The sequence below is a fragment of the Solanum dulcamara genome, chromosome 8 (assembly GCF_947179165.1).
Source record: "Solanum dulcamara chromosome 8, daSolDulc1.2, whole genome shotgun sequence".
Taxonomy (NCBI): Eukaryota; Viridiplantae; Streptophyta; class Magnoliopsida; order Solanales; family Solanaceae; genus Solanum; species Solanum dulcamara.
This window is the reverse complement of record NC_077244.1, coordinates 15,411,734-15,422,921: the sequence shown is the minus strand read 5'-3', so window position 1 is coordinate 15,422,921 and position 11,188 is coordinate 15,411,734. Positions and strand designations below refer to the sequence as shown.

At 35.8% G+C, this 11,188-nt stretch overlaps 1 long non-coding RNA gene across 1 annotated transcript; it reads right to left on the bottom strand.

The window, feature by feature from the left end:
- Positions 1–531: 531 nt before the first annotated feature.
- LOC129901314 (uncharacterized) lies at positions 532–7,205 on the bottom strand. Its single transcript, XR_008769809.1, has 2 exons — positions 6,609–7,205; positions 532–817 (listed from the first exon to the last, which is right to left on the bottom strand). It is a non-coding gene; the product is annotated as an uncharacterized LOC129901314 (long non-coding RNA).
- Positions 7,206–11,188: the final 3,983 nt, after the last annotated feature.

Here is an 11,188-nt window from a genome sequence, read left to right as displayed (position 1 = left end):
TGATTGCCATAGACTCGCATACTTTTGGAGCCGTTATGCCCTGAACCTCTCCGATCACACTATGGACGACTTAGCTCCCTATATAATAGTATAGAATACTTGTGTCTGATAGTGTGGCCTTATCTAGGACGTAACACCACTCTTGGAACCTCTTATCCATAATTCCATCATTTCATCGGTTCACAATTTCTTTATTCTAGATTTTGGAAGCTACTCATCGATTTTGGTTGGATATGGTTCAGGCTGGAGTGATTTGTTGATCGCACTCGGATTAGGGGTACACCCCGAGATTCTCGATTGGACGCTAATCTTATTCCTAGTCGATTCACCTTTATTCGTGGTTTAAGTCCCCAATTCACTCCACGGGGCGTGGTTCAAGTATTTGCCTTGGTATTTGTCACGATATGATTTCTCAGGTCATGATGGCACCTACCATAACCCTTGATAGGTAAGCCAAACTCATAACCCAAAACTGCAAGTAATGGGTATAAGGGAGAAATACTAAACAGAACCAAGAGAACCAAACAAAAATCAAAATAAGGAGAAACTAGATAAATATATACAAAATACAAAAGACTGAATCCCTTCCAGAATCTGGAAGTCACTAGTACAGAGTTGCTGCCAAAATAAAATGAATACAAGTCCCAAAAGTGGACCAAAAATATATACAACATCGGCTAGTCTCAAAAGTACAAAAAGATGGGTCATTCAAGATGAAGGAGACATAAATGATCTTAGAACGACATATATTCACCCTAGTCTCCGAAAGTGGCTGCAGTAGGCTCGATATATCATCTACGGTACTTGGTGCTCGGTCCTATATCACGAAAGTAGATACAGAGTATAGTATGAGTACCAAAAATAAGGCATCCAGTAGGAATCATAGGCCGACTGAACAAGAAAGGTAAACAAAATGAAAAAGAGGAATAACCCTAAACAAGAGTCATAGTAAGCATCTAAGGTAAGGAAGGTAAAGTATTAATACGAGTAGGAAGACACAAACTAGGAATACTACTTCTAACTTCACCCAACTAGGCCCCTATAATACCAGTCGGATCACTCGTGTGAAAGTTTAAAAACGTGAATGAACCCCCATAAGCCCACCGGGTACACAAAATAGCTATGACTACAAAGACTAGGAACTAAGAATCTACGATAACAAGAATTTAAGAACCATATTATTATCGAACCAAGAATCGATTAGCCATGAATACTCTAGGGGCTGAGGCCAATACTGGTACCCGAATGCTTGCTCAAATTCTCAATATAGACAAGGTCAGGAATGGGACCCAGATGCTCACCATAATCCATCAATACGGTCGAGGCCGGGATTGGAATCTTGATGCTGCCATACTTACAAGAAGGTAGAGGCTGGGAGTGGGACCAGGATGCTCTCCGATGGAATTTTAGAATAGAGGTCGGGACTGAGACCTAATGCTCACAGATGGAATCTTAGAACGAAGGTTAGGAAAGGGGCCCAGATGCTCACATATGAAATTCCAGAATGGAGGTCGGGATTGGGACCTAGATGCTCACAGATGATTTACTCAATGGTGCCAAATATTCTCCTTTTCAACAAGATGCTAATAATTACTGAAGATCTTCTCCTCAATGAATTAATTGGTATAACCCCAAGGCTTTAACCAAAATCGAAACAAGCCGATCATGAAGTCTAGTATCGCTGACGCATCCCAAAAGTCACAATCATAGGGAATTATGGATAATTCTGATCATAAGAGAAAAGTTACTACCTAGCTAAGGCCTAACTACCAGAAACTAGCCTGCTATACCATTCTACAAGGATCTAAGTCCGCCGGAATTATCAGAGCGGGTCCCACATTCCCATTTTTTACTCCAAAATTGATCCAACTATGATTTTGATAATTTTAGTGTCTAAACGACCGTGATAATGTTATGATTCTAATTTTCATAGTGTGGCAGGATTCCTAGGCCGTATGTAATGGAAAAATTATGGTTAAGTGATTGGGAGTGCGCGCAGTCAAGCTACAGGTAAGCTACGACTTTCCTCTCCTTAGATTGAGCAAGATTAAGTGATTATATATTGATTTTTATGAATTTGGGGGTGATTGATGGTTGATCATGCTAAATTCCTAAAATCAATGCCTTAGGCAATATTTTAGTTTTTTCAGTTGTCGAAGCATGTCAGTTGCTATTATTGATCATTCATACCTTGTGATGTGCCTTGCTTGTTGTCTATTTTTGGAAGCATTTTTGGCCTTAGTCTGGGCTTAGACTAGTGATTTTCATAGACTTTCATACTTTTGGGACCATTAGGCCTTGAAACTTTTGGGACCATTTTTGTCTCTCTTACACGTATTTCAAATCCACGCTTATCTATCACCGTGTTTTAATTTCTTAGTTTCTATCAAATCTCAGCTCGAGTTCCTGATCCTTTGATGAATCTTCAATTCAAGTCCTTATCTACTATTAGTTTTGGGTTAAAATTTCAGACTTTCGGTATGGTTCGGCTCCAGTCTAGAAAATTTGTGGCATTATTGGAACTTTGTCAGATCCATTCATTTTAATTCAAATATCCTTGTTCCTGTCGAGCTTATGGGAGTCCGTTCAGGTTGCTACATTTAGACTTGTGCACAAGCGTACCCATTGGGTTTATAGGAGCCCGGCGGATCTAGCTGGTTTCTCTTTCTTTCTGCATTGAGTATGCTTGTGTACATACCTACATTTACTTCTTGTCCTGTCTTTGATTGTGATTATTTTCTCGCAGTTCAGTTTAGTTTTGCTTATCTTGCTTAGTCGTCCTATGATACCTACTAGGTACCTATTGTTTGGGTACACATACTACACTCTGTATCTGTTTTCGTGATGCATGCCCGAGTACTAGATATCGACATTGATTCGAGCCAACTGCTGTCTTAATTGGAGGTAAGGGTAAGCACATAGTGTCCTGGATTTACCCATCTCCCTCTGTACATATATTTTTCCTGTCTTTTGCTTTTTGAGACAATCCTTTTCTGTGGTCCACTTTTGGGATTAAACTTTTTTGTAGTAGCTCTGTACATATGACTTCCAGGTTCTGGGAGGGATCTTTTGATTTGTATATATTTTTTTAGCTTCCTTCGTTTAGTTATGTTCTACCCTGACATCTCTTTACTCACAATTCTGGGATATGGGTCGGCTTGCCTACTGGTGGGTCATAGTAGATATCATCATGACCTTAGAAATCGGGTCATGACACCCATATTCTCATTTTAGACTACAAAATTGGTTTGTCTCTATTTGTAGTAATTTTATTGTCCAAACAACTGTAATAACATTGTGATTCTATTTTTTTGTAGCTTGATAATATTTCGAGGTCGTACGAAAAGGAAAAACTTCGGCAACTTGATTTGGAGTGCGTGCAGTCAGCCTTACGGTAGGTTATGACTTCCCTCTCCTTAGACTGATCATGATTAGGTAATTATATGTTGATTTATGTGAATTTCAGGGTGAATTGGTACTTGATTATGCTTAGTTCGTAGAATCCATGTGTTGGGCTATTTTCGGTATTTCAGGCAATGAAAGCTGTTAGTTGTGTTAGTTGATCATCCATACCTTGTGATGTACCTTAACTGTGGCTTATGTGTAATGTTAGAAGCATGTTTGTTCTTATTCTAGGCTTAGAGTAGTGATTGCCATAGACTTGCATACTTTGGATCCATTAGACCTTAGAAATTCTATAACATCGCATTAGATGGCTTAGCTACCTGTAGACTAATAGAGAAGACTTGAGTATGATAGATTGGTCCTAAGTTAGGCAGTAACTCAGCTCTTGGAACCATATACCTATAATTCCCTCATTCTGTCAATTTTGGTGCACTTGGTTCTTAGTTTGATGTTGCTCGTCCATTCTGGTTGGATTTGGTTCGTGCTTAGAGTGATTTAATCTTATGGCACTCGACTTGGGGTTCTTCTCATGAAGCTTGGTTGGCTTCTAATCCTAAATCTAATCGACTGGCCTCCATAAGTGGTGCAAGTCCCTAATTCACTCCACCAGGTAAGATTCAAGCCCATGCCTTAGTATTTTTAGCCTCGATTTAAGTCCTAGGCAATCTTTAGTCATGGTTAGAGTCCACCACTATTTATAGCAGAAGTTGGAGTCGCTATCAGCAGCTTTGGTTCATGTTCATCGCTATATCTAGCCTTGGTTCGAGTCGTTGGCCACTTAAATTCTTGGTTTGAGTCCATTATTATCCTTAGCCTTGGTTTGAGTCCGTGGCTACTCCAATATCAGTTAAAGTCCTTGATTTTGTTTTCCTTGCTTTGGTTCAAAGGAACTTGATGATATTTCAAAGATTACTACGATAAATTTTAGGCACTCAGTTGGTTTGGTTCAAGTCCGTGGAAGGTAGTAGTAATCTTTGAAACATCTTCATGTTCTCTTTATTGATCTTAACCTTTTTGTGCACCTCTCAAGCTTATGGGAGCCATTCGGGTTTTACTTAAACCTGCGTATGAGTGTACCAGCTGAGCTTATGGGAATCTGATTGGAACTAGCTAGTTGTTTTCTCTTTCTTTGTTTTTTAGTACACACTTGTGCATCCCAGTTAGATTTCTGCCCTGTCTATTGTTGTGTTGAATTCTAGCCTTTCACGTTACTTTTACTTTTACTACTTAGTCGGCATATGATGTCTATGGGGTATTTATTGTTTTGATACTCATACTATACTCTACATTTGTTTTCGTGATCCAGGTCCAAGCACCAGCTACTAGCATTGAGTTAGAGCCTGTTGCAATCTGATCCGGAGGCGAGGGTGAGCACATGGCATCCTACATTTACCCATCTCATTGTTATACCCCATTTTAACTTGCGTCAAATATAGTGTACAACATATTGGTGATTCCTAAATTATTTAACTTAAGGAGTCACCATCTAATTATTTTTAAGATAAATTAGGACACCTAAATAATTAACTAAAAATGCTAAAATAAACTCCAGTTGGTGGTCTACTTAACTTATGTGATTCTACGTAAGAGTTTTAGTTATCCTAAAGGAAAGGGGTTAGCATCCTTTAAGATTTGTTAAAAATGAATACCGACCAAACTTAGGTTAATTAGCTAAAGTAAAATATGAGGATTAAGAGATTAAAAAGAACTCAAAAAAATTAGTTAGAAAACATTTATTTTTACCTTGAAATCACTAGAATATCTTAAACTTGAAAGAACTCTTGGATTTGCAGCAGAATGGCAAAAGCTTTTAAGGAAAAGGTGCTAAAAGATCAAATAACTAAGTAAACAAGTTGGAAAACATTCTAACTTCTGGGGGAAAAACTCTCTTGCATTTCAATAGCATGGTGGGACTTTTTTAAAAAAATAAAATAAAATCATTTACTTAAAAACAGTTTTATTAGCCCAAAATTTATGTCTAAAAAAATAAAATAAAATTTTGATTTTTTTTGCTCATGGAAATTAGCATATTCCAAAAAAATAAATTTGAGCTAGAACCAAAAGTTGGTTCCATCTTAAAAGGTTTTCGTAATAAAAAGCTACTATTATATAAGATGAGTAACTAATTATAACAAGGATAAGGATATTAGGTGATTCTAAAATTAAGTCAGTCTCCCATACTAAAACAATGAACTATAACTAAAAGAACAAAATCACATAAATCAAACAAGTCGTAAAGAAAATAGACAGAGAAGACGGACAATAGAACTGAAACGAAGAGAATAGGTGAGCAGCGAGCCTAGACAAGTCTGCTTGTTTCTTTTTGGCTGCCAAGAACATCCTAAGACTTTGTGATGCAATTCCATATGCAGGTATGGTCGTAATATCAAGTCTAAAAGACTCGATTTTCGGCGAGAGTCTTGAATCAAGACGAATCGACCTTAAATAATAGTGAACAAAAGTAGATACATCCAAATAAAGCCACGCCGCAAAATATGAAAGCATCGGACAAGATACATTGAAGACCTATGAACTAAACTAGAAGAAATCAAGCATGAGACAACCATACATGCCTTTTAGGCACAAAATTAATTTCCAACTTTAATAGATTTAAACTATAAAGAAATTTAATTTTCAGACCATGATCCTTTAACATTGACTTTTACATAGTCAATACTAAATATTTAAGATGAAAAGGAATAAATTCATACACCCATTTCTACCAGCAGAGAATAGAATAGAGGATGCTAACAGAGAAAGAAAAGAGACTTAAACCCAAGTTATATGTATTAGATTTATATAGAGAGAGATAAAGCGCAATAATGCAAAGAACATAACTTGTAGCATATTCTTTAACTAAGCAAGACAATACAAAACTGCATTAAAACATATTCCTACTTGAGAAGTATACATCAGCTGCCTAAGAAAGTTAATATTCATCCTTTATTACATGCGTTTGCCCAAAAAACGTAAGTTGTCAATCACCAAATGAAAATTAACTTGGAACAACAAACTGATTTCATGTAACTATCTGATCCAGTCATTCATTAAATTCAAGCAATCCAAATGTGAAGGGAAGTGAGAGTTTTATAATAGCGTAGCTAGGCAAAAATTATTATCTATACAAGACCTTCTCGAAATAGAAGAGAACATTTATATATCACCTAGTTAGAAATACAGAAAACATAGGAGGCGAGTATCACCTGTTACGGAGCGGTAAACGGGTGCTTTGGTCGAAGATCTATGTTCAAACAATGACGAACTTGAGCAAGCTTGAAAACAGTGTTTCAATCTAGATCCAAAGAGAATGCAAAGACGATATTTAGGACAAAAGAACAATGGTTAAAGGTGTTGTGAAGATAGAAAAGCATGGTCCCAAAAATGAATGCCAAAGCTGATATTTATAGTGACAAAATAGGGCGTTTCTCCTTGAAACATTGGGCGGGATTTTTTGGTCATTTGAATGTAAATTGGTTGTTTGAATTTGAAACATTTGAATCCACTTTCAATGGATGACAAACAAAGGCAGATGGTGCAGGAACATAAGCCAAAAATGGCAAGAAAGAAAGTAAAATTGGAAAGGAGCAAAGATAATACCCTTGCCTATTCTTCCCAAAGAGTTTATATCAAAAGCTTTTTTCAAAATCCCCAGATTTCAAGGTGAATTTGCTGCAGGAAATCGATGAAGAGGTCAAGCTTTATCCCAAAATGAAGATGAAGCGCTCTTCTATTGATGTTACATGGCGTGAAAGCAACAATTGAGGAAGAGAGAGAATGATAAATTTAGGGAAGCAAATTAGTTTTGGTTGGGCTGAAAAGTGGAATGAATTTGGGCTCATTTTGGGTGTAAAATATAGGTTGCTGATGATTACAAAATTTAATCCTTTCGGCCAAATTTGGTAGCCCAATTGGCTTAATAATATGGGTCTTTTCCTTCTTCGAATTAATTCTTTCGAGCTTCTAATTTGGTAACTTATGCAACACGTAATTAGTATGTAGAAAATAAAATTCTAATATTATAACTTTTCGCTAATAATTTACCAAAATATTGACTTATATCTACTTTAATAAGTAAGAAATTTGAAATAAGATGACGACGATAGAAAGTTTAAAAGGTAACTTTATTACTATATATAAAAAAATGTCGGTCATAAAATTAACAATAATAATAATAAAAATAATAGTAACAAATTGTAAATATAATCAGAAATAATGATAAAATAATTATTAACTTAGAAGCTCAAATAAAATATAATTTGAAGAAAGAAGGGTCAAACTTGAGTGTCAACACTCATTATGTGTATATTATGACTAGTCTTTTGCAATTTGGAGACAAGTCTTGTTTCTGTGGTCCAATTTTGGGACTTGTATTCATTTTTGTAGTAGCTCCGAACTTGTGACTTCCAGATTCTGGGAGGGATTTTTATATGTATATAGTTTTGGCTTGCTTCCACTCCTTCATTTGTAATTTCTATTATCTGTTTAATTTTGATTTAGTTTTCTACCCTTTATCCCATTACTAATAGTTTTGGGATACGGGCTGGAGTCATGAGATTTGGTAAAAAGAGTAAGCTTAGCCCTCGCTACATTGGTCTGTTTGAAATTCTTAATAGTATTAGGCTAGTGGCTTATATGTTAGCACTACCACCCAACTTGTTTGGAGTTCACCCAATTTCTCATGTGTCTATTCTTAAGAAGTACCATGGGAATGGAGACTATATCATCAAGTAGGACTCAGGATTATTAAAAAAGGATCTACCATACGAAATGGAGCTAATTGTGATTCTTGATTAGGATGTCCGAAAGTTGAGTACAAAAGAGGTCAAATCGGTAAAGGTTCAGTGGAAGCATCGTCTAATTAAGGAGGCTATTGGGAGATCGAGAGTGACATGTGGGACAAGTACTCTCACTTATTTGAGGATTCAGGTACTACTCTTTTTCTTATTTGATCACTCGGGGACAAGATATGAGTAAATTGATATCTATTGTAATGACTTGTTATTGTCATTATGGGCAGACCAATGGTGAAAGTATTTGTCTAGAAAATATTTTGGAAAGTGACTTGAAAATTTTAGGCAAGGATGATCTCAGACAAAATCTGAGTGATGTGAAGACTAGGATAATCCGATAATGGATTGGGGATGATTTCTAAGTATGTATTGGTTTTCCTAATAGCCAAGAAATTAAGGAGCCCATAGGGCTTTCAAAAATTGAATTTGGGTAAGTAAAGCATCCAGAATTAAATTTGGCGTGAAAGTTTTTGAGTCTCTAATCCTGTGCAAACCTATATAGTGGGCGTCACACTAGTATAGCAGTATGTGCATTCAATCGCTACAGCAAGATACTCAGGCGCTATAGTGGTAGTTTTGAGATTTTAGTGCACAATCCAAAAATGGGTAATTACTTGGCTATTTTATTTAGGGGAGATGTAAGGGTGGCTTAGGGAGAAAACCATCAATTTTTCATCTTATTTATCAATAAAGGTTAGTTAATTACTCCCCAATTTGGTAAAATTGATTCTAAAGTTTTTTTAATCTAGAATATTGCCCTTGGGGAAGGGTTTTGACTTGATTTAATGGTGAAAAACCCTGGTTGAGATAGAATGATCATGAATTGGTCTAGGGTTCGGATTTGAGTATAATAAGGTCTTAATTAGGCCATTGTCATTGATTTTTTGTATATTTTTATTTATTGTTTTTAACCAAGAACAAGCCAAGTCATTTCAGAAAGCAAAGCTCGGGTTCTTTAGGAGTTTCAAGGCTTGATTCGAGGTAGATGATGGTTTGTGTGTTTCAAAATTAGGTATGTATGTATGTCTAGTACTTTGTAGTATTAGTTGTGCATTGCATGTAAAGGAAACTAAAAGGCTAAATGTGAAATGGCTCCATGTTGATAATCTTATGCAAAGAACCTATTTATTTACTTGTGATTTCAAGTGTGATTGTACATGTTGGTTGTGATTAATGGTTGATTTGTATATCATGCCTGGTACAGATAGTTATATGATTGTCTTGGGTGCCATGCCAGTACAGAATACTAATGCTTGACTCGGGTACCACGCCTGGTATGATTCATCAATAGTTGGCTCGGGTATCGCACTGATATACTAACAATTTGTTAGTTGGTTCGATGAGAGGATTGGGAATGTGCATTTTGTGATTATGTGGAACATGTTTCATGCATTTGGGTTGATTTAGGATATTGAGATTGGGAATCTGTATTACATTATGGTTGTTCGTTTACGTGTGGACCTGTTTTACTATGTTGTAGTTGTTTGTTTAATTCATGTTTTGGAACTGACTGTGGATCCTACCATTACACAGTGGTTGTGTGCTGATTCTGTACTTTTTCTTGTCTTGTTGAATACAGTGCATATTTAGGTAGCTAATACGACACCTCGGTTAAGGGGCGCTTGACCACTAGAATCAAAGGGTGCACTATTCTTCCGGGCTACCATGTATTCTTCTCAATCTCTTTGTCCATTTTTTCAGACACTTACACCAAAGACTATCAACTTATGATTTCGATATTTTGGAGTTGCGTCCCCATTCTTGATTATTTAGAGTTTTGGTATAATGACTTTTAAATTCTAGTAGTTAATTTCCGCAATGATTTTTGTTAACTGATTGAGTCTATGGGAATTCAAGCTTTTGTTTTGTTTTAAACTATTGTCTGGTGGTCTATTTAATGAGTTCGGCCTTAAATGTTTTAAAGTGGTTAAGTTTTGGGTTAGTAATTTATTCTCCTACAGGAAGATTAGTGTGGATGTCAGTCATGGTGGGTCAGGGTCATGACAATATGTAAACACATCATAGGATTTTTGCTAAATAATACGTGTTTCATTTTGATTTATTTATTTTACTTTTTTTAATTTAAAAAGAATGTTTCTTTTTTCTATTTTTGAATAATTTTTAATATTTAAGACGACAAGATTAGGCATTTTGGTACATTCTACACAACTTTAATTTTAACAACACAAGATTCAAAAATCTCTTCAATTTTTTAACAATGTGTCAAGTGAGAACTATACAAATAAATTAAAATGGAGAGAGTATACTATTTGGTTACTATTTATTTTTCACTCAAATAAAAAACATCGTTTATATCATGTTTGATAGATTTTTACTGTATTGACAAAACCAATTTATAAATTTATGTATCTTTTTCTGCAGCATAAAAAATAGAGAAAAGGTTATATACCCCGCAACTTTGCCATTTAGAGCTGATATACCCTCATTACAAAAGTGGAACACATATATGATATATGTCATGACCTGATTTCTCATATCATAATGGCACCTACTACTCCCACCAGTAGGTAAGCTTAACCCATAGCCTGAAACCAGAAGCAACGGACTATCACACGTAAGATAAACAAGAGAAGCAAGAGACAAATAACAACAAAGATAAAGAGGAATATTAAGAAATATATACAACAAGACTATCCCAAGACCTGGCATTAGTCAATAGTCGAGCATCTAGTCAAAATATAAGTACAAGGCTTTGCAAAGATAATATAACAAGTACAAAACTATCTCCAAAAGTAAGTAAAGACTAGTCCTAGCCACTATAAAGGGAGATCGAAAACTCCCAACATCAAGAGCTCACCCTAGTCTCAAAATCTCAAAAGATAGTCCGTACGAGATTCAAATCAACGGAGAGAAGTCGTACTATGATATGTAGGGTACAGAAGTGTAGTATGAGTAATAAAAAGCGGTACTCAGTAGGCAAAGGGCGACTGAGCTTCATAGATAAAGCAAGTATAAATAACAAGTAAATAAGA